This window comes from Sciurus carolinensis, chromosome 8, assembly GCF_902686445.1.
Source record: "Sciurus carolinensis chromosome 8, mSciCar1.2, whole genome shotgun sequence".
In the NCBI taxonomy this organism is placed as follows: domain Eukaryota; kingdom Metazoa; phylum Chordata; class Mammalia; order Rodentia; family Sciuridae; genus Sciurus; species Sciurus carolinensis.
This window is the reverse complement of record NC_062220.1, coordinates 86,811,327-86,835,460: the sequence shown is the minus strand read 5'-3', so window position 1 is coordinate 86,835,460 and position 24,134 is coordinate 86,811,327.

The following is a 24,134-nucleotide window of genomic DNA, read 5'->3' as shown; positions in this document are numbered from 1 at the left end:
CTATATTATATATATTTGAATATTGAGTAAGATTTATCCTATTACCTCTGGATTGCTGACACTACCCCAAGACAGAACATTGGTGCTAAAGATGAAGAAAATAGGTACTTGTGCTTCCCACTGACAATTTTCTAGAAATACTTAAGATAAGTTCCACTGGACTCGCTAAAAGCAAAGCTAGATTTCCTACTTCATCCATCACTCCTGTCCACAGCAAATTATATACAAAGACCAAATTTTCTAAAAGAAATATCAGAGTCCCTTCGCCATCCTTTCTTTCCACTTCTTCTTTCTGTACCCTTTCAGGTTTCACTGTACTTTTGAACTTGGTGCTTGCTTTTTGTATGTCCCTTTGTCTTCAATCAAGTTCTTATGGAACTCCTCAACCCAAGTCAAGAGAGGGGAACACTAAGAGAACTGCTAGTGAATTGTTCATTTGGAAAGTCTGCAAGAAGAAGAGAGTTATTCCCCGGCTGGAGTTAGAATTAAGCCTTGAAATTGCTGATTCATCCTCTGTGCCCATTTGAATGATGGCAAGGCTCCAGAAAGCAGAAGTCGAGTGCCAGTCACCTGCTCTTTGCCAGACTCTAATCTGACCCTAGTAGAACAGTCGAGGAGCTTGGAGGGGGCATATTTTAAGCCTTAGCTGGTAAGACACCAACTGGTCCATTGAAATTTGTTGTATGTTTTCTGGTTTTGATTTTACATATGTATCATTGGTCAGGTGACTATTGAGCATGGCAAGCCTAGGAGTGTGTCTCTTTTTGGTCAAGTGGACATTGAAGAAGATAGACAGGCTTGAACCATCTTGTTGGTACCCCTCACAGAGGGCTTCCTGGAGGGCAAGAGAACCCAAGGTGAGGGGTAGCAGGGCTACATGAGTGAAAGGAGAGGAAGTAGGTGGGTTTTAAAAGATGTCAGGCTAGTTTCTCTTTACTTAGAGAACTAAACAGGGAGGTCCCCATTAGGGACCCCCAAATGACTGACGTATGCTTCACCAGTTGCCTGTTTTACAGAAAGCATCTACAACCATGAAAGGACAATGACGTAAGGTAAGTTTGTCCCTTTTCATTGCCCTTCCCCTTGCTGGATGGAATTAAAGAACCCAGGAGTGGGCATCTTCATATGGGTCACCCCTTTAAGCTTCTCTCACTTTGACCTTCCTCTGTGCTCACCCCCCATCCCATCCCATCCCATCCTTTCCTCCACTTTTGACAGAGGAATTATTGTTCCTCTCTCGCTCAATCGTGAACAAAAGAACATTGTTTCCCTTTGCACAGCAAAGCAATCTGGAGTTTTCCATAGGAACTTGATTGAAGACAAAGGGACATACACAAAGCAAACACCAAGTTCAAAAGTACAGTGAAACCTGAAAGAGTGCAGGTTTCCAACCCCACAATAGCTAAATAGCACCAGGCTCTCTGAGGATTCTGTTGGGTGAAACTCTATTTCAGATCATCCACAAACTCTCTTTCCATACCCCTCTGCCCTTCAAGCCTTCTTAGAGAGTGGTTCAAAGGACGTTCTGACAGGACAATAGGTGATACAGAAAATAGCATACTTTCTTAGCTTTGAAATCTGACAGACATGAGTGATTCTATAAAAGTCGCTTAACTTCTATGAGCCTTAATTTTGTTTGTCCATGGAGCACCTATTTCATAAAGCCATGACATGTTCACATATGTACCTGCATATGGTGAGTACTCAAAAACCAATTGCTACCTGCAATGGACTGAATGTTTGTATCCCCTGAAAGTTCATATGTTGAAATCCTAACCCCAAGGTTATGATATTAGGAGTTGTGGGCTTTGGGAGGTAATAGGGCATGAGGGTAGAGCCCTCATGAATGGGATTAGTGCCCTTATAAAAGAGACCCAAGAGAATTCTCTTGTCCTCTTTCTGCCACATAAGAGTACATCAAGAATTTAACAGTCTGCAACCTGAAAGAGGATCTTCACCAGAACCTGATCATGCTGGCACTTCCAGCCTCCAGAACTTTATTTATTTTTCAAAATTAGAGCTATATAATTCTACATAGCAGTTGGGTTCATTCTAACAAACCCATACATGCATGGAATTCAATTTCCAGTTCGTAGTACCCCCTGACTTTCTTCCCATCTTCCCTCTCCTCCCTTGTTCTTCTTCCTTTATTAGACTTCCTTTCACTCACATATTTATTTATATTTGATTGATTTTTAATTTATGCATAAAGGTGAAATTCTCTGTGGTATATTTATATATGCACATAACTTGATTTTTAAAGAATTCCTTCTGCATTGCCTCCCTTTTCCCATTCCTCCACTCTACCTCTAGATCTCCTTTGACATTACTGAGGTTCCCTTTATCTTTATCTTATCCTATCCTTCCCTCTCCCTTTCTTTTATTTTACTCTAGCTTCTGCCTATGAGAGAAAACATTCAACCTTTGAGTTTCTGAGTTTGGCTTACCTCACTTAGCATGATATTCTCCATTTCCATCCATTTACTGACAAATGCTGTAATTTCATTCTTTTTATGCCTCAGTAGAACTCCTTTCTATATATATATATATATATATATATATTACAATTTCTTGATCCATTCATCTATTGATGGGCATCTAGGTTGATTCCATAATTTAAGCTTTGTGAATTGTGCTGCTATAAATATTGAGGTGACTGTATCACTATAATATGCTGATCTTAGGTCTTTTGGGAAAACACCAAGGAGTGGGATAGCTGGGTCATATGGTGGTTCCATCTTTAGTTTTTTGATGAATCTCCATACTGCTTTCCAGAGTGACTGTACTCTTCTGTACTCCCCACAACATTGCCAGCCTTTTTTTGTTTGTATTCTTGATCATTGCCATTCTGAGTAGATGAAATCTTAGTGTAGTGTTGGTTTGCATTTCCCTGATTACCATTTTTCCATATACTCGTTGGCCATTTGTGTTTCTTATTTTGAGAAGTTTCTGTTTAGTTTTTTTGCCCATGTATTGATTGAGTTATTTGTATTTGTATTTTTTTTTTTTTTTGGTGTTAAGTTTTTTAAGTTCTTCATATCTTCTGGATATTAATCCCCTATTAAAGGAGTAACTGGTAAAGATTTTCTTCCATTCTGTAGGCTCTCTGTTCATGCTTTTAATCCTTTCCCTTGCTGTGCAGAGCTTTTTAATTTGATGGCATCCCAGGTTTTGATTCTTTTGTTTTATTCTTGAGCTTTACGGGTCTTGTTAAGGAAGTCAATACCAGCACCTATATGATAAGAGTTTTGTCCCTATGTCTTTTTCTAGCAGTTGCCAGGTTTCTGGTCTAATTCCTTGGTCTCATCCTTTTTGGGGGTGGGAGGTATGAGGGATTGAACTCAGGGGCACTCAATCCCTGAGTCACATCCCCAGTCCTATTTTGTATTTTATTTAGAAACAGGGTCCCACTGAGTTGTTTAGTGCCTTGCCATTGCTGAGACTGGCTTTGAACTTCTGATCCTCCTGCCTCAGCCTCCCGAGTTGCCCAAATTACAGGCAGGTGTCACCACACCCAGCTTTCTTTGATTCATTTTGATTTGAGTTTTGTGCAGGGTGAGAGATAGGGATCTAGTTTTATTTTTCTACATATAGCTATCCAGCTTTCCCAGCACCATTTGTTAAATGTCTATTTTTTCTTCAAAATATATTTTGGCACATTTGTCAAGTATCAGATCAGCCTCCAGAACTTTAAGAGTAAACTTCTATTACTTATCAGCCACCTGGTCTACTACACTTTGTTACAGCAGTCTGAATTGAGATTATATTATCATCACCATCATCATCATCATCAACATTGTTATTGATATTCATATAGGAAGAAACCACCTGGCAATGTCTTCCATCTTCTCCCTGTATTCATGTATCCATCTTCCTATTCTTTATCACATTCTTCCTATCTCTATTGGTAGGTAAATAGTTAGGTAATTCATGCCTGAATTATCTAACAGGTTGACCTATTGATTTGAATAAGGCATATCTTAGGTTTGTTGGAATAAGCACATTAAACTCACCAATCCCCTTGTAAGTAAAGTTTGGCTTCTTTAACTTACCTGGCATCTGGACCCTGGGATCTTGGTGCCATGAACACTATTACATCCCAGGACTAGCTGAACACGTCTCTGTTTCAGCTCTGAAGGACATCTTTATTTCTAAGGCCTGGTCAGGTTGGCCACTCACCACACTTCCCCAACTCATATTACTCATGTTTGAGCAAGGAGAACCACACTCTTTCCACCTCCATCCAGGAATCAGAGTCAAGCCTTGGCTCAACACTATATTGGTAACCATAAGTGCTTAATCTTTCCAAGCTTCAGTTCACTCTTGGTGGAATGGCAATTGGGATATCTGTCTCCTGGAGTCTTTGTAAAGATTAACTGGGAAAATGAACATCAAGTGCTTAATACAGAGGCTGACCAGAATACCACAGACACAAATGGTGCCTAACATCATTTCTACATATTTACAATATCACAACTACTTTACATGAACAATTGAATGGATGATTTTTGTCAAAAGGAAAAATTACTATTTTTTTTAAGTAGTCTGTCACCTACAATGAACCTACTCAATAAACCAGCATTTCTCAATGTTGGTTGGACAAACCTAGAAGTTATCCATTTACATCTGGATCTTAATAAATGTTCTTCTCACCTAAAATAGAAGAACAAATTACACATTTATGAACCTGTTCATTTTCTAACTATGATCCACCCTTATTGACAATTTCACTCATAATTGTACAATGTTCTTCTGTATTTATTGTTCCTGGAGGTCTTTTGGTTACGGGTAAAGGTTTCAAACTAACTTTGTGCTTACTTTTCACACTCCCACTTACTAACTGGGTCTGTATGCCCCAATCTGCCTGTTTTTGTCCAGAGTCTTTCCTGCAAAGTGCAGTCATTTATGTTTTGTAGTACAAGTTAAAGTGTTGGTTAAAGGAATGAACCCAGAGGACAGATTCATTTTAGGCGGAGATTTAGGCAGAGAGTGGCTAAATGCTTCATGTGCTGCAAACTTGGGTGAACAATGAGTGGTTCATGGGGACGTAGCATATTTTCTTTGAAATAGACCAGTGGGAGGCAGTACAGTGAGTTTCTGAGTCAGACACAACAGGATTGGAGGTTTGACTCAGTGATGCTAGGAAGATCAACTAACCTCTCTGAGCCTCTGTAAAGGTGAAGGTAATTGCATCACCAGTCTCCTGGGAGGTCAGAGGATTAAATGAGTCATCAATGAGTGGGGGCACAGCTTTTAAGAGAGTATCTCCTTGGTACTCACCTCACATCTTTTCTCAGGGCTGTCCCATTTTTTTTTTTTTTTTTTTTTTTTTTTGGTACTGGGGATTGAACCCAGGAGCACTTAACCACTGATGAACCATTTCCCTAGCTCTTTTTATTTTTTATTTTGAGATAGAATCTTGCTAAGTTGCTTAGGCCTTACTAAGTTGTTGAGGTTGCTCTCAAACCTGTGATCCTCCTGCTCCAGCCTCCTATATTGCTGGGATTACAGCTACCATACTTTGGCTTAAAAGAGGTTTCTGACCAAGAGGTTCTTAACCAGGATCACAAATGTCAGAAAAAGGTTATGTGAAAAATTAGTTTTTAGATACTGTATTCAAAAGGAAATATGAATGAAGTATGGGTCTAATTAATAATTTTGGTTAAGTAGCTATGAAAAATGGACCATAATAATGTAACTAATAGGTGAAACTAGGTGTGACATATGTGGGAACTCCTTGTAAAATTATTATACCTTTTCTACCAATCTAATACTACTTTAAAATTAAAAGGTTATATGTTGGTCAACTTTCCATCACTGTGACAAGTACCCAAATGATCAACTTAAAAGGGAAGAAAGGGCTTATTTTGGTTTATGGTTTCAGTCCACGATTGTTTTTATGGACTTGTGGTCACCTGGTACATCGTGTCAGGAGTACATGGTGGAGGAGGTGGACCATCTCGTGGAGGCCAGGAAATGAAAGAGGGAGTTGGGGATGCGGGGAATGGTCTTGGGACCAATATATTCCTCAAGGACACACCCCCAATGACTTACCTTCCTTCCCCTAGATCTTACCTCCCAATGGCACCTTGGACTATGGACCAAGCCTTTAACACATGGGACTTTGGAAAACCCTTCCAAACCATTGTATATCATTAACAGTTAAAAACACCAATATCAAAACTCTGAAGATCCAGTTTTATCTCAGGTAACAATTAAAACAATATACAGAGAGAAGTACCCGATATAAAGTAGTATGTGACCTCTTTCAAGGCTGTCTGTGGGGAAGGCAGTTGACTACCCATTGGGGGATGTTGCGGTGAATGGATAGGAAGTTGTACTTGATAAAAATTTTATGCAGCTTATGACCATCTTCTTATCCTTATGTCCATCTGCCCTTCCTTGACCTTTTCTACCTTTGTCCTTTTGGCACATTAAGTTTTGCATTTGGAGAGGACTTCGGAAACCATCAATGTCTTATCTTGTGCCAGTCTTCTAGGCCTCTGCTTTCACATGCACACATGCCTTTAGGAATCCTGCTTGTTCAGCATAATCAATGATTCTTTGTTCTTTTTGCCATGGACTCTAGATCCTCATCTCAGGTTCTCATCTCTTTCCCTGCATTGATAATCTGTTCAGACATATTTCTCCAGCTCTGACATCCCAATGCTCACAGATTTTTTCTTGCCTTCCTGCCACACAGCAGAAGCTATGACTGGACCCACTGCCCACTTGATCCCACACACCTGCTAGGCAACAAGAAACAGAAAAGACTCTCTGATGGATCTCTGCCCTGGCCCTGCAACTGACATCCAATTTCAGTAATTGTTTTCATAATACACTTATAAATTGGGTCATGGCCTTCTACATTGACACAAATAGATGCCAGAAAAGAAACAATACAACTTGAAAAATGCATCTTGACTCACCAAATAAATTGCACCAAACCATAATGTGTCACATACACTAAGATCAAATTGACTTAACCTTAGGCCCTTCAGGTTTGCATCTTCCACATAAGACCCTAGGTAAACTGATTAACCATAACTTTGCAGACTCATGCAAAGAACCTCTGACTCTTCCAATAATCCACCTCATTTCCATATCACTACCAACCAACCCCTGTGTGGGGCATGCTTGCTAACTGCTGCCTAAGCCACCTAATGATTATCAGCAGCCCCAAGCTGAGTAACCTTCTCTAACTCCTCCCTTGTGGGACATCATCATGGTTGTGCTCTGCCCTGCTCAATATGTACCATAAACCCAGATTTGGAATTGCTGCACTGTCGCTGCACGCCATTATGGACAGAGCCAGGTGTAGCCCTCAAGCTGACCAGGGTCACCATGGTTCCGGAGTGGCTCACAATGTAGGTAAGTGCGTGTGGAATTTCTGAACAAAACAAGCTACTCCATCATACAAAACACAAAGACCCTATGCAGAAGAGAGACGTGCTCACCCTACTGGAGTCAGAGTAAGAGGTTTAGAGGCTGTGTTGAGCTTGCTGCTGAGTCCTGGGTGGATGACTTTACCCATAAGTATGACCTGTGACTATTAAATGACTTGCATTTGTATAGTGTGTAAAAATAAAAAAAAAAATTAAAACCCAGTTTTGAGTAATCAATAGATTATTCTGGTGAACTTTAATTAGAGAGTTTAATAATTTTTCCCCTTTATGCCATTTTCTTCTTGCTTGCTCATCATTCCCTGACTCTAAGAATCCATTTCAAAATCACGGGTCTCCCCTGATTCCTTCTACCATTAGCACCTTAGTTACCTCATCCTCTTTTCCGGAAACACTTGAGCCAGGCTCCCTTTAGCTTTCCTCTTACTATAGTTTCATTCTTGTATTTATGTCTGCCAACTCCCTCCACATTTCCTTAAAAACATGGATTTTTGTCTGTCCAGTGTTCACATTGGTCCTGGGCACAGGGTAGATACTGAATAAATGTTACTTATACCCAGGTTATTAATCACTAACAAAACAGCAAGCAGAGCCTTAAGGGATGCATGTGATTAATTATTCTTTCCCAGCCGTCATATATGTATGTAGGAGCCTCAGGTAGAACAAATATCCATGATGTCTATTCCTTTATTGTGAGAAGAGTCTACATGACTAAGTACTGGGTGGCCAGGGTCACAAGTGGCCCAGCACAAGGATTATAGGGACCTAGGTGAGGGGTATGGCAAATACTGTTGGCAATTCTATATTGCAAAGAGGAAAATCAACACCATTAGACATTTTAATTTTTAAAGAAATATTTTAATTATTAAAATAATACATGAATTTAGCTTCTTGCAAATATAGGTAAAGCCAAAGTCCTTTTGGCATACTGTCTCCATACTGATCCCATCAATACTTTTCCAAAGTTCTACACTGTTTTCACTTAACTGTGCATTATTCAAGATTATTTCTATGCATTTATATACATAGGAAAAATATACTGCTGTTTTGTATATATATTTAATGTAAATTTAGACATTGGTAAATATCCTTAGACTTTCATCATTATGAAGTTTTGAATTTGAGAGACTAATAAGTTTGCATCAAAAATGTTAATTTACTTTGTTATTTATCCTGATTGTGTATATTTTACATGTAATATTTAAATATTTATTATAAATATATTAACCTGATCTCTCCAAAGATTATGGATGATTCTTAATATATCTCAAGGAGTGTTGAAAGATTAAAGAAATAATTTGTAAAACTATTTTCTTTAGAAAACAGAAGCTAAAAATAAAGCAGTAAGCTTTAAGTGATCAAAACCATATCAATTCACAAAAGCCAAAATATTGTCACCTTATTTTCAAAAGACTTGTATACAGTAGTCCTCCTTTATTTGTAATTCTGCTTCATGTGGTTTCAGCTACATGCAGTCAACCATGGTTGGAAATTATTAAATAGAAAATTCTAGAAAGTAAATGATTCATAACTTTTAAATTGTTCATCATGTTAGGTGGTGTGATGAAATCTCATGCTGTCCTTCCTGGAATGTGAACGATCTTTCTGTCTAGTGTATCTACCCTCTTCATGCTACCTACCCATTAGTCACTCAGTAGCCATCTTGGTTATTAGGTCAACTGTCACAGGCATTGTGGTGCTGGTGCTCAAATAGCAGTTATTTTACTTACTAATGTTTCCAAAGAGAAGTGATGCTGGCAACATTGGCCAAAGAGAAGCCACAAAGTGCCTCTTTTAAGTGAATATGTGAAAGTAACAGAAAGTCCTTTGAAAAAGAGACCACATCCACAATATAGTATACATACGGTTTGATACCTTACAAGGTTTCAATCATCCAGGGGGCATCTTGGAATCCTCCATGGATAAAGGGGAAGCTACTATATAGTCACAAAGTTCTTATTCAACTAGAGAAATCATATATGGATATCACTTATTTCTCAATTACCCACCTAAAATTCTAGTTAGCCCATGTAAATGGCTCATCATTCCTTGTAGAATTTTATATTTAATGAGAGGAAAATCACATTAATTTGTGCAATAATTTGCTTTTCGTGCCAAGCTGAAGTTTTTCCAACCAAACACCTAGAATGCACTTTTAAAATGTATGATGAAAAATATCAAGGAATGATGAACTGCTTCATTCACAGTTAGAAAATAGTAAGTTTTTGTGGTTGCAGACTGTATTTGCTAATAAATTGTGTTTTAAAAGCTGCAATAGGCTTTTAGAAATGCAACTAATATGCACATTAATAAGCATTCCAGGAAATCACTAGCTCAATATAGAAAAGTAATATGGGTAAAACACATAGTCGACATAACACTTTATTTATACCTTAGGTATGAAGGTACCCTCTGTCATCAACATGACCAGTAGAGGCAATGCACACTTATGCCCAGTTAACAGTTAATTGCTCGCCCACTTAACCATCCTAAAAAAGGTTCTTTGTCACCATTCTTCCTGGTCATCATCCTGTGATCTCTTTATTTTATTTATTTATTTATTTATTGGTGCTGGGGATTGAACCCAGGGCCTTGTGCTTGCAAGGCAAGCACCCTACCAACTGAGCTCTATCCCCAGCCCCGTGTGATCTCTTTAGATGCAGGGATATTTTGATGGCACACCTTAAAGGGGGTCATTTTTACGATGAGTAGGCTAGTGAAATTAACCCCTCAGTTTTCTGTCAGAATGTTTTAGTCAGAATCCTCCATAAAAACAGAACCAATATGGTGTGTGTGTGTGTGTGTGTGTGTGTGTGTGTGTGTGTGTGTACATACATGGGGGAGAGAAAGAGGGAGAGTTATTTTTTAATATGTTTTGAGTTGTCAGTGGACCTTTATTTTATTTATTTATATGCAGAGCTGAAAATCGAACCTAGTGCTTTACACATGCTAGGCAAGCACTCTACCACTGAGCTACAACCCCAGCCCTAGACAATTATTTTAAGTATTTGGCTCAAGCAATTATAGAGATTGGCAAGTACAAAATCTGCAGTTCAAACCCAAAGGTCATCGAGCTGAAGACCCAGAAAAGAGCCAACATTGCAGTTCAGGTCTAAGGGTCATCTGCTGCCAGAATTTCTCAGTGGAGGTTAGTTTTTGTTCTAATCAGAGCTTCATCTGATTGGGTAAGGCCCATCCATGTCATGAAGGGGAATCTGCTTTACTCAAAGTACACCAATTAAAATGTTAACTGTATCAAAAAACTTCATCAAAGATATATCCAGAATAATTCTGGTTAAAATTATTATCCAGGCAAATTGACACTTGAAATTAAATATCATAGAGAACTTGACCACTGTGGCAGAGGAGGCTCTGGAACCTCCTGGAAGAAAATAAGAGCACCTGCTGATGCTGAGAGCCAGTGGCCCCTTGAAGGTGATCCTAAAATCTGTGAGAGCAGATTAGTTCCTGTTTTCACTATACCGGCTGCTGTTTCTGAAAAGCTCTTCCATATTCTGCATCTTCTTTTTTATAATCACATCAGAAAAATCATAAAATAGCTTCCACTGATTATCTCATTTAATCTTTATAGAAACCTTGCCAAGTACATTTTATTCTCTCCATTTATTGATGGAAAAATGAGAAATCAGCTTGCCCAAGGCCATGTAGCTAGTAAGTAGCAGCAGTAGTATGAAATCCAGGTTTCAGACTTCAGATTTCATGCTTTCACTCCCTAGAGCAACAACCCTATTGCTTGTAATTGCTTCATTTCTATGTTCATTACCATGGGGATTTCTGTTGCAGCCTGTGGCAGACTGCTAGTTGCCTATGCAATACCCATTTTCACCTTCCCTCTTAGTAGTAACATAATCATCCTTCTATTTAGCCTGCAGTGTGCCCAGCTGAAAGACTACAATTCTCCAGCCAAGTGAATGAGTCTGGTCAATGAGATATAACCAGAAGTGGTTGGATGGTCCCATGTGCCCTTCAACCCTTACTCCTGCTTCCTTTATGGAATATGGACATGATGACTTGAGCATACATGTGAGCAGCCTGATCTTTGAGTGCAGTCATGGGAGAGACTGGAAGAAAACAGGCATAAGCCTACTAAGTTTTTTTAATAAGATTTTTATTTGGAAATAATTTTAGATTTACAGAAAACTTGCAAAGTCAATACAAAAAGTTCCCAAACCTTGAAAGCATATGCTAATTGAAAATATCAGTCACAGGTCACATTTGTGGATTAGTCAGCTTTCCATCACTGTGACAAAATACCTTATGGCTCATGGTTTCAGTCTATGATTGATTGACCCTGTTGCCTTTGGGCCTATGGCAAGGCAGTACCTCATGGTGGGAGAACCTGGAGAAAGAACTGCTCACCTCTTGTTGCCGGAAAGCAAAAGAGAGAGATAAAAACAACTGCATAGCTCCAAGTTCATTGAGTTCTCCTAAAAAAAAATCATGTACTATTCCTTTAAAACTCCTTATTCTGTCCTCCCCTATTGAAAAAGTGTGAATATGTTTCTGAATTATGTGGGGTTCATGGGTACTCACAGTTCTGTGATTTCTTGCCACTTTTGCACTTTAAAACTTTTGTATGCCTTTTTTTCTTAGACAGGGAGAGACAGAGAGGCCCCAATATCTCCATTCAAGAGCACATTCCCAAGGATATAACTTCCATGCACTAGGCCCCACCTCCCAGTAGTGCCACAGGTTGGTGATAAAGCTTCAACACATGTGCCTTTGGGGTCACTCAAGATCCAGACTCTAGCAAATTGTAGGATTTTCTTTTTAATATGGAATATTCCAAATAGGCAAATTTATGGAGATAGAAAGTAGATTAGTGGTTACCAGGGGATTGGAGAAGGGGCCATGGGAATGGAAAGCACAGGGTTTTGTTTCGGGGTAATAAAAATGTTTTGAAATGATCATACAACTCTGTAAATGTACTAAATGCCAGTGAATTTTTTAAATTATACATTTTATTTTATTTTTCAAAGGTGGAGTCTCCCTCTATTGTCCAGGTAAGCCTCAAATTTCCTGTGTTCAAGCAAAACTCCTGCCTCAGCCTCCCAAGTAACTGTGACTACACATACATCCCACCAGGTCTGTTTTGAATTGTACACTTTGGGATGGTTAAAATAGTGAATTTTATCTTATGTGAATTTTACCACAACAAAGGAAGTGTTCCCATAGCTTTCAACCAGCTTCCACTTGGGTTCACATTTTCCACAGCCAAGGTATATTTGTCGGAACTAAGAAACCAACGTGGGAACAACAGTAGTAACTACACATTTCTTTGCCACTCTACATGTCATGTTCTCTTTTCTGCAAAGCTGTTTTAATTGTGATTCCCCTGTTGATCCCCTCAACTATTATTGTTAGGGTGCATTAAGAGCTGACAACTTGTCTTTTAGTTTTTAAGACCACACACACCCAGATGCTATGGTGAGGTCTGCATCTAGATATCCTAGAATTTTGCTGAGTACAATAACCAGAGGAGTCCTTTGGAAGGATTTGAATCTATTTTGAATACAGGAAAAAGAGTGCTTAGCAGTTGGATCACTGAAGGAACAGACAGCCAGGAGTCACTCTGTGTACCCACTATCTATGTTTCTTACCCCACCCCCATCTACAAGACTCTAGTTTGGGATGGCAATGTGCCCAATTAAATGTCTTGCTTTCCCGTCTTCTCTTGTAGCTAGATGTGGCCATTGTCAAAGTTCTGGCCAGTGAGAGTAAACAGATAAACCTAGGTGGGACTCCTTGCAGAGCTCCTTAAACTAGGGGCAAATGACTGGTCCATGCCCTCTCCTCTCCTCTCTCTTCTTTCTGCTTCCTGCTTAATGCAAAGCTGATGGTTAGAATAAGGAAGGAAATCATGCACCAAGGGTGGCAGTGCTTGGGTCCCTGATGATTTTATGAAGTCATTATACCAGCTCTAAACTGCTATGTCTGTATTTACTTTATAAGAGAGAATAAACAATGTTTGAGCCACTATACTTGAGTGCTACCAACAACTGATCCTATTCCTAATTGATACAGGTATAGATTGCTTGAACTAAACTCAAGTGTACATGATGGGAAATTTTTCAATCTCAGAGGGAGATTCCGATACCATCAATAATTTTATCTCTGTATTATAGAACCGACCATGAATGGAGAGCTGATGAGATTTAGTTACTGTTTTATATTTGAATTCCAATTAATTCAGTGATGGTCTTGGGATAGACGATTTGACCCTGACGCCAATTCCCAAACATGCTTAATATCCTTTCCATGATTTATCCTTCTGACTAAAGAATAATTGTGATGCTCAAAGCAGATAATGAACTTTTGACGATTTTTCTAGCTGAGAAGAGATGCAAAAAATTCCTTTTGCTAACGTCCCTGGGAAAACCTCAAACTCCAGGTTTAAATATGTGTGCGTGTTGCTAGGGATTGAACCCTGGGATTTGCATATGCTAAGCAAATGCTCTACCACTCAGCACATCCCACCCTAATTACTTACATTTTTATTTTTTACAGTTTTTGATTATATGAGAGTGAATTAAACAAGCAAAATATTGAAATCAACTTTTTCTGTTTTAATTCTTTTTTTTTTTTTTTTTTGATGTGTATGTGTTTTGCTGGGGATAGAACCCAGAGCTTCACTTGTGTTAAGCAAGGACTCTACCACTGAGTTACATCCCCAGTTCTTCTTTTAAAATTCTATTTTTGTCTGTAAATGGTTTTGAGTCTCATCTTTTCATATTTTATATTCTATAAAGATTTTTTAAAATATACCTTTTCAAATACAAAAGACATTTTTGTCTACAGGCATACAGTCTTATGTTTATAGAAGTATCAAGGGGAAAATTGCATTAGTGTTGTTGGGGTGAATGAATTTTGTCATGGATGAACAATTTTTTCACAGATTTTTACTCTGCACAGATTATATCTAAATCTCAACAAAGTGCATGTATTCTTTGATTGAGAACCACTCTTTAATAGCACCAAAGAAATTGGATTGATAAATGACCAAGTAGACACTGTAAACTGTCAAAAGTCAACATGAGTCATCACAGAGGTGATCTGCTGGCATGGGGACACTATTTATTTAGGGATACCTATTGGTTAAGATGTTTTTGGTTACAAATAAAAAAGCCAAATGACAAGTACTTTTAAAAATAACTTTTTCTTATCACACAACAAAAGTTTAGAAGGTTCTGAGTTGGCTTTTCTGCAATTTCTTGAGCTTTATTTACCTTCATGGTCACAAAATGGGCTCCGGGAATCTGAGTATCTCATCTTCATACAATTACATTAAAAACAGAAATACTGGGATGAGGGAGGGGTGGGGAGAAACTTGTCTTTCTTTCCTTCTTTTCCAGAAATTCTGGAAGACATTCCCTTACATTGAAGACCAGAAATAGGGTCACATGGGAGACAGCTGGGAACGGAAGTAGGTGGCATTTTCTGCCTCTATTGTGGAACATACATAGCCCACTCAGTAAGGAAGGGGGATGACCAGGTGGGGGCACGACCTTCGGAAGCCAACCAGTGGTGTCTGTCACAGGGGCCTTGTGACTATGGCCACTGCATGTGCCCTGAACATTTCCTGTGTCCAGTGAGTCTATGAAAAGCACAAATTTCACACAGGATAGGAGGAAGAGGAGGAGATAAAAAAATACGTAGCTGGCATAGAATGGTAGTCTGATGAAACCTAAGGTTTCAAGAATCAGAACAGTTGTCAACTATCTCCAATCCACAGAGCTATTCAAGTCAGCAGGACAAACCTGCAAAGTTAATCAGCTGAATGTTGAATACTACAGCCTACTGAGAGTTCCCTCAATAGCGTCAGGAGAGCTTTCTCACACTCTGAAAACTCATGTGTATTGAAGGTGCTTTTTTTTTTTTTTTTTGCTGGGGTTAGGATTTTTCCCCTTAATGGTTTGACTGAAAGTTTACTGCATGTTTGTTTGTTCATAATTGTTATGCAAGCGCTTTCCTGCATTGCTCTAGGATCAGGGTTATTAGGTGGTTAGGAATTCATCAGAAGCCAATGGGCAACTTGAAGACAATATGAGCTCTCATTTGCATATTCATTATTGAGGATAATATGAGCTCTCATTTGCATATTCATGAGGGCATCACTCCCTCCTCCTTCAGAATCCACACCAGGATGCCATGGCAGATTTTGGTTTCATTCATTAGAATTTCACTTTCCCAGCAGACTCTCAAGAACTGTTCTCAGTATTTCCCTTTGAACAAAAGTTAATACATAGCAAAGTAAAAGGGGGGGTTGGCTGGTCATTGTATATTGTAAAGTGTAGACAAACATCTTTTGTTGTTGTTTTAAATAAAAACAGGATAATGTACATCTTAACCAAATTTAAAGGGTGGGCATTTGAATATTTTTAATTAGAAGGGCTAGTTCATAGTGCCACATTTAGTCAAATCTAGAGTTCCCATTTTGGGCTTAAATCATAAATGTGGGCATTATTGCCTTTTACAATACACCATTGATAGAACACCAACTTTAAAGCCAATTAAAGGTTGGCAATCTTCCTACCATTGGCAAAGTAACACTTGTTAACAGTTCCCCTTGTGACACGTTTCAGCATAATCACTGATTTCTGGAAACCTTATTTAGCACTTACGGATATTTTGAAATCTCTAATGAATTTCTTTTTATAGACATTTTTACGTTTTACTCTAATTTTTTAAAGGTGTTCAGGTAGTTTAATTTTATACACTCAGATGGTGCGTGTACCCAGATATTTATATGTGAAAGACAAAATGTTAGAGTATGTAGAACTATACTCTATAAATAATAAATAGTTTGCTCATAATACTCAGGTTTTAATGACTCCATTTCTGAAATCTAATTGCACTCAAACTCATTCAGAAAAATCTCACATTTGAGTCTGAATATGCAGATACTGTTCTGTTTAATAAATTATAAGTTCTTTAATATTAAAACTGGTTAGGAAAAAAAAAAAAAACACTGGCTAGAAAACAAGTAAATTCCTAGCAGTTATTTACTTCAAAATAAAAATGTTTTGGAGGCTAGTAAAGACTTTCTCCCCCCATATCATATGGAAATAATTTGATAAGCTAGGCAAAGATATAAGAAACATAAAAATGTGCTTAGAATATTCAAGTTGTTTGGTCTTCGATTACTAACGCCAGGGAATTAGTTTTTACCAATTAAAAACTATCCTGATTATATGCTATGCAAAATGCTAATGCAGGAATGAACAATGGTTAGTTCTCACTTAAGTTTTGTATTCTGGCATGCTTCAAATAGCATTAATCAAAGATGAGACAATGCATCCAGATACTAAGTATTAGTATTAGTAACTAAGTATTAGTATTAGTATCTAAGAAATTAGATAACATTAAATCAAGATTGTAGAAGGTACCCAGATATGCAAGGTTAGACAAAGATAATATTGTGCGATATGATACTGTGTATTCAGAGTGGCAGCAGATTGGTTGCTGTAGATGTAAACGATCTTCAAAAAATGAGCAACCTTTCCAGAATCTGCTGACATCATTTTTGCTTTGTATAATCCGGACACATGCAAATTAGCAGCACCATACATGATCAGAGGATCAGAAGTCACACAACTTAACATGTTTTCATCTGTAGCCATGAATACTTTTGTCCTACACAGTGTTTATGTTGGGACCAAATATCAATTTAAACTTTTAATTACCTCCTTTAAATTTTTGTTAAAATATATTTTTGAGATGGGGGTCTCACTATGTTGCCCTGGCTGGCACCAGAATGAGTAACTGTGACTACAGGTGCCTGCCTCTATGTCCACTTCCCCCATTTTCAAAAACAACTGTACTATTGTTATCATTACGAATTTTATTAAGTACATGTTCTTTAGTTGATTTAGTAAACAACAAAAAAATTCTCCCTAGGAAGTGTGCTAGCTGTTTAAGGATAAATTTGTAAAGATTTAGAACAAGACACACAAAGTTTGAAAATGATGATGACAATGGTGAAAAATCAGAAATAATCCCCATAAATAAAAATTAAGGTTTACTCAAATTATATCTTTAGGTTGGTATGGCAGAGATGGTTAGCTGTCTAACCATATCTATTCATCTTTATTTCTTAGCAACATCTTATTTTACTCTAGGTAGCATTGTATCCCAGCAAAAACAAAAAAAAAACATTTTCCCTCTGTCCATCATAAGTATATGAGTTCTGGTTAAGTTCTGGTTAATGAGATGGGAGCAGAGTTGGGCTTCTGAGGAGGTTTCTTCCAGGGAACTGGATGGAAGACTCTTTTGCTTTTCTCCTTTCTCCTGATGTTGAACTCCAGCAGTCTTGAACTTGGATAGAAGTCTTATATGGAGAATGAAGGAGCTAAAAGTTAAAAGGAGTCCAAGTCTTTGTAGACTTGCTGGAAGCACGTGAGCTTCACGTCCAAGTAAGCTATGCTGTCGCAGCACTCAGAAGGACCACACAGGTGGGTTAATGCTCTATCATTGCTATCTTAAAAGTCTTAATAATTTTATTTTCAAAGTGGTGTTTTGCTAGTGAAATCTGATAGCACAATAGAATGCGTGTGTGAGAGGAGGGAGTCCCTGCAATGAGTATGTTTGCGTTCCTTGTTGCACCATTTGTATATAGTCTACAATCTCTGAACTCTGGTGGTCCCACAATGAGCAGGAGTTCATTGAGACTGGAAGCCAGCATAAAGAGAATGTGCTACATTTATTATAGACTAATGGGGGTGGTGACAGCCCTGAGAAGCTATGATTTCCCTTTGAAACCAGAACTTGCTATGCAGGAAGAAGACAATGACATTTCTAGAAACACAATCAAGGATTTCTGCACTAACATTTCTTACATATGTTACTTCCCTGCAGTAATCAACTATTTATCCTGAAAATGATGGCGTGGTAGAAAAAGGAATGGTAGACAACCCATAATTCCTTTTAATTTTAGTCCTTCCTTATTCATCAGTAAGTCATAGGTAGAAGATGGATGATCAAGAAGTGAAATAAACACAGTTGGTTTCATTTTGTGCAATGTTTTCTTGTTCTGATAAGAACAAAGAACAAATGCATGTACTTACTATAAAATATGAATTAGGTGATTTTAGTAATTCCATGTGCAATTAACTGCTCTTATATTTGCATTTAAAACTAGTCTTGCTCTATGTAAAGATGAAGGGTAAAATTCTTGCTAGTAATTTAGGGGTTTTTGTTGTTGTTGTTGCTGTTACTTAGAACATTAAGTAGGAGATTAAAGCACCATGACAAGTCAAGAAAGGATCTGAAAAGAAAAGAAGAATCTTTATATTTTAAGTTCTTTTCTTTGCTGTACTGGGAATTCAACCCAAGGCTTTGTAGATGCTAGGCAAGTGCTTTACCATTGAGCTATATCCCCAGCCCTTTTAGATGCTTTGAGTAGGAATTTTTCTGTACTTTTTGAACAAGGGACTGCCTCACATTTTCAGTTTGCACTGGGTGCCGCAATTACATAGCCAACCTTGATTTCAAGGAACCATCCACACCATCCACAAAATACCTGCTTTGGTGTATAAATCAATTATTTTGTTTCAGCCAACTCTAATTCTGATATATGTAACTTAATATTGCACTAAATAGCTGCTAAAGAAGGATATTTTAGTATGTGGAAATGGATTATATGCATTATGAGTACTTTTAAAAACAAGACACAAATATATAGACACCAGGAAAACAAGAAATAATTGTACCAAAAATTCATACTGTTTATCTCCAAGGATTGGAAATATCTGAGTTATTTATACATGTGTTTATTTATTTTTTTTATTGATACTTGCTAAGTACACACTTACACTGAGCTATACTCCTAGTCCCTATTGTGTGTGTGTGTGTGTGTGTGTGATTTTCTATATTTTTCAATCTTCTTGAACTGAATATTTGTTACTTTTATAGGTAGATATCATTTAGAAAATTTATAAATTAATAATGAACCATTATGAAATTTATACTTTTTTTAAAAAAAGACTTTTTAAACAACAACTCTGTGTTTACTTACTTATATTTACTTATTTGTTTATTTTTGGTGCTAAGGATAGAACCCAGAGCCTCATGTACATTGGGCAAGTGCTCTACCACTGAGCTGTACAACCCCAGTCCCTGAAATTTGCTCTTAAATCTAGAAACTATGTAAAACTCAGTCTCAGGTAATTTTTTTTTTTTTTTTTTTGTACCAGGGGTTGAACCCAAGGGTACTTAACCACTGAGCAATATCCAAACCCTTTTTATGTTTTATTTTGAGACAGGGTCTCAATAAGTTGCTGAGGTTGGCTTTGAATTTGCGATCATCCTGCGTTAGCCTCCAGAGCCTGTCAATCTCAGCTAATTTTTAAAAATAGTTTCCTTTATTTGGGGTTTTTCAAATTATAAAAATAATACAGGCTGGTTGTAACAACTCAAACAAAAATTATATAAAGAAAAAAAACAAATTTCATCTTTCTACCTGTCATTTAAAATAAAACTGTGAAAAGATGAATAAGTATCTTTTCACAAATTATATAATTAAGCCTGTATAACTTGCTCATCACACACACATACGCACACACATACAGATTGTATGGGGGGGTTTGATTTTCTATGGACTAGAATCCTATTATACATACTTCCCCACAATTTACTGTTTTCACTTAACGTACCATGGAACTTCTATACAAGGCAAAATACATAAATTATCACTTTTCTTATTTCTCTGTGCATTCACAGAGACACATATCATTTCATATCATATTTTACCTATCTCATTTTAGAGCTTCAGTCAAGCACGTAAACCTTCTCCCAGGCCATCCATGTACTTCCTTGTAAAATCACTTTGAGTAAGAACTCCCAGTTCTTGATATCTAATCAGGCTTCTCATCCTCCACCAGCACTCAGGTCACATCTGATCACCCTGATCTGTCTTTAATAAGACTCCTGTGACGTCAATTTACTGAGAATCCTCCTTAACACAGATGCATTCTTTTAGTAATTTTCCATTGGTTGATCCCCACCCGGATCCTAGGCTGTAAATTCTCACTTGCCTGTAAAGACTCTGGAGTTGAGTCTTCCCTCTCTGTCCCAGTACAAAATCTCACTGCTTTTGTTTCTGTACCTATTTTGATGGTCTCAAAAGTCTTTATTACCATATTATAAAATCATATTTTCTTTAACACTTTAAAATAAGTACTCATTAAGCATTCTGTTATGCTGTGGAGGGCAGAGGGTGATTTGTGTGAGTGAAAGACTGAGCCTGAGTGAAATCTTTCCACTCTGATCAGAGTACATCAAGGGGATTCTTTGAATTTGTATTTTCAGAGGAGATACCCCCCCCACACACGCTGATGTTTTCTCCTTGCTTCTACTTCCTTACGCCTTGTTTCTTCTTGTATCATACTAAAGGGTCTAATCAGTCCACTGGTTAGCAATTTGCTTTTCCTCACATCATCATCTTTCCCTCAAGGTGATTTGGTGCCTTGAAGAAGTAAGCCAGTTTACAATTTAATGTTTATCAGTCAAACCTTAGAAGACTGGGGAAATAGGAAGTCTTCCATATTATAGTACTTGCTGAGGAATTATGGGAATCTTTATTAGGCTGCAAAAGTTACAAAGTAGGGCTGCAGGTATAGTTCTGTGGTAGAGCGTGTGCTTAGCTGCATACAGTCTTGGTTCAATTCTCTTTGTAAGGCATTTGTCTCAGAATGGAAACCGTCTGGAGCTTCCTGGAGACAAAGTTTCAATTAATTCATCAATGACAGAATGTCCTTATTAATATGAGACAGTTGGTGAGAAGTTTCTGTCCATTCTCCAGAATGTGTGTGGGAGTTCAACTACACTTAAATATTTCATTCATTCTGAGCTAATGAAGTTACTCTACAAGTAAATTCTGTTTTTGTTTTATCACCTTAAGATGTTATATGAGTCATTAAGTTGTTTCTTCTCAGTAATAAGTCCACCATTCTGTCATTTATTTACAATGAATCATAACTGAATTTCACCTATCTGTGGCTTTATTGTCATTAACTTTTATTCACTGTGCATTAACTGTGCTCTGAAATCTCTGCTGATGAGACTAGAAAACATTCCTGCCTCACAGAGAACATGTAATTATCCTTTAGGGATTCTTAAAAAAAAAAAAAAAAAAAATGATAAGAGTTTTATTCCCCAAATGAGTCAACCGAAAATCTTTACGGGAAATAATTGCTAAGTATAAATGAAACCACTATAACATTGAAAAGATCATGGAAATGAGAAGATAGGAGAAACCCTTCAAGGCCTGTATCTCTTCCAAAGTTTGATGTTTGTACCAATAGGTAAAATTGAGGCTAACTGGTTATTTTAAGGATTTTTCTGGTCAAAAATAAAAATTAAACACAGAAATCTAAATGAAAAAGTATATATCAATAAATTACTTTTTCTCCCCAAATCAAGGGCATTCCAGGCTAGACATGATGATTCAAGAGAGCCTTGTCCTCAAGACCTGGCCAGCAGCGAGCTTGTGTAATAGCAAGTTTGTCCCCAGCACATGCATAGCTCTGACAGCTGCCTTTGCCCTTAGTAGTCACCTCTCTTCCTCCCTCCCTCCAGCTCTCAGGGGTCTCCCTGTCCTTGGCTAAATTTTGCTCTCAGCTGGCAGTTAATTAATGGGTAAGAGTGTACTGTTTGTGGAGAAAATTGTACAGCTAAGTATTTACAATGTCTTTATATGTTTCAACATTTTTCAGTTATTAGAAACAGGGAGGAAAATTCTGGTAGTAGGAAAACCAGTTGGCTCTGGGTCAATAAACCTGTCTGGCGATTTAATATAATCAAACCTTAGTAATTAATTTTGTGTTGTATTATGCTAAATGACCCTAAGGTATCTAAGCAGCAGAGGTAGGAAAGGGAATGTAAAACTTGGCAGTACTTTTGCAATTTTCTTTTTTGTAGGGTAGAAACGGTCATGGTATCTGCCAGAGACTGGAAAAATGACTATTTTCTTCTTCTTTGATATTTAGTAGAAGGGGGGAAAACCACCACCAGGAGAACTGTAATCAGAAAATTTTCCTCCTGTGGGGGTTCAAATATGGGCTTAATAGGCTTAAATATTGGGAAAATAGAGTTTAAGCACCAGTTACTTCCCACCTACAGCATAAACTGACTGAAAGGTGGTAGGCTGGAAGCTTCAGTATGTCCTCTAGCCAAACTCGGTATTTAACGGGGGAGAAACCCACATTTGATTAGACTCAAGAGTAAAAAATTAAGTAAACATAAGAAAAATGTTAGCTTAGTTAAGTATGCATTTTTACTGATGTTCTTTTACATCCTTCTGTTTTCATAGTTAATTATAACTTTAAGTTATAGTTATATTTTCTTAAAAAAAAAGAGTTTAAATTGCTTAAGGTGGTTTCCTGGGAATGTAGACCAAAGGTCTTCGAAATTCTTTGCATATATAATCCCACAAGAATTGTGAAAAACATGGAGTCCCCCATTTTATATGGACGCCTAAAAATATTTTAAGTTTAAATCATTGCAAAGAATGTATTTCTCAGTGTATTAGTATTTTAATCCATACTTATTAGCATAAAATAACAGAACTTTAAGTTTAGCTTACTCAGTTTATAGAACAACTGCATTCTATAAATATATCATTGGAGCCCGGCGCTATGGCACACACCTGTAATCCCAGTGATTTGGGAGGCTGAGGCAGGAGAATTCCAAGTTCAAGGCCAGCCTCAGCAACTTAGTGAGCCCTGTGGCAAAATTAAAAATTAAAAAAGAGTGGGAGGGTGGGAATTTAACTCAGTGGAAAAGTGCCCCTGGGTTCAACCCCCAGTACCAATAAATAAATAAATAACTGGAGAAAACCAGTCTACATTTTTGAACCTATCAACTAAATTGGACCTGTTGTCCATCATTTTAAATATTCAACAAATGGGATAAAATCCTTGTGAATTCCAATTCCACAAGAGAGACACAGAGGAGAGGGAGAGAGAAGGGAAGGAGACTTGCCAAGAATTTGTTACCTGCATAAAGGAAAGCTTTAGTTTTTACTCAGGTTTTCTATGCTTTGTTTTGGGGAAAGAACAGGAAGAAGTTCCCTCAGGAGCAGTACATTTTTAATTATCCCCTTATAAGTTGTTCCTGAGAAGTTTATACCCCAGTGCAGTGCACCAAGGTAAGATCCAGACTGGGCAAGAGACAGGCCTGTCTTCCGTGAGACCAACAAGGAGAATTGTGACAAGGGAGGTATTGGCAGGCCCAGGGTGGAGGAATCAGAGATGTAGGAGTTGAAAATCTGGAAACTGGTTGCATTATGCCCATGTATGTTTAGAAAGTCTTCATATATCCTGAGAATATGAGTACCCAGTTTGAAGTCTGTTCATCTAAATCCTTTTTAGAAGAGAAGTGCCTGTGTTATTAAGATACAAGATACAAGATACAAGATAGCCTTCCAGTGGTGAGGCCTGCAAACAGCAGCAGGCATTCCTGAAACTCAGAGAAAAGGGAATAACTTTGCTAATGCTTCTCACTGGGAAGCAGCTCACATTCCAAGGCCTAATTCTTTCCTATAAGTTGATCCATATATGTTGAATTTTTTAGAGATGAAAAAGTTTATCAGACACAAAAATATAAACTTAGAATAGTGGAGTAAGTGACAGTGGGATTGTTTTGCACATTTTTGGCTCTACTTAAGCAGGCTGTGTAAGACAGCCTCTGATTTAATGTTTCCATTGAAGTGAC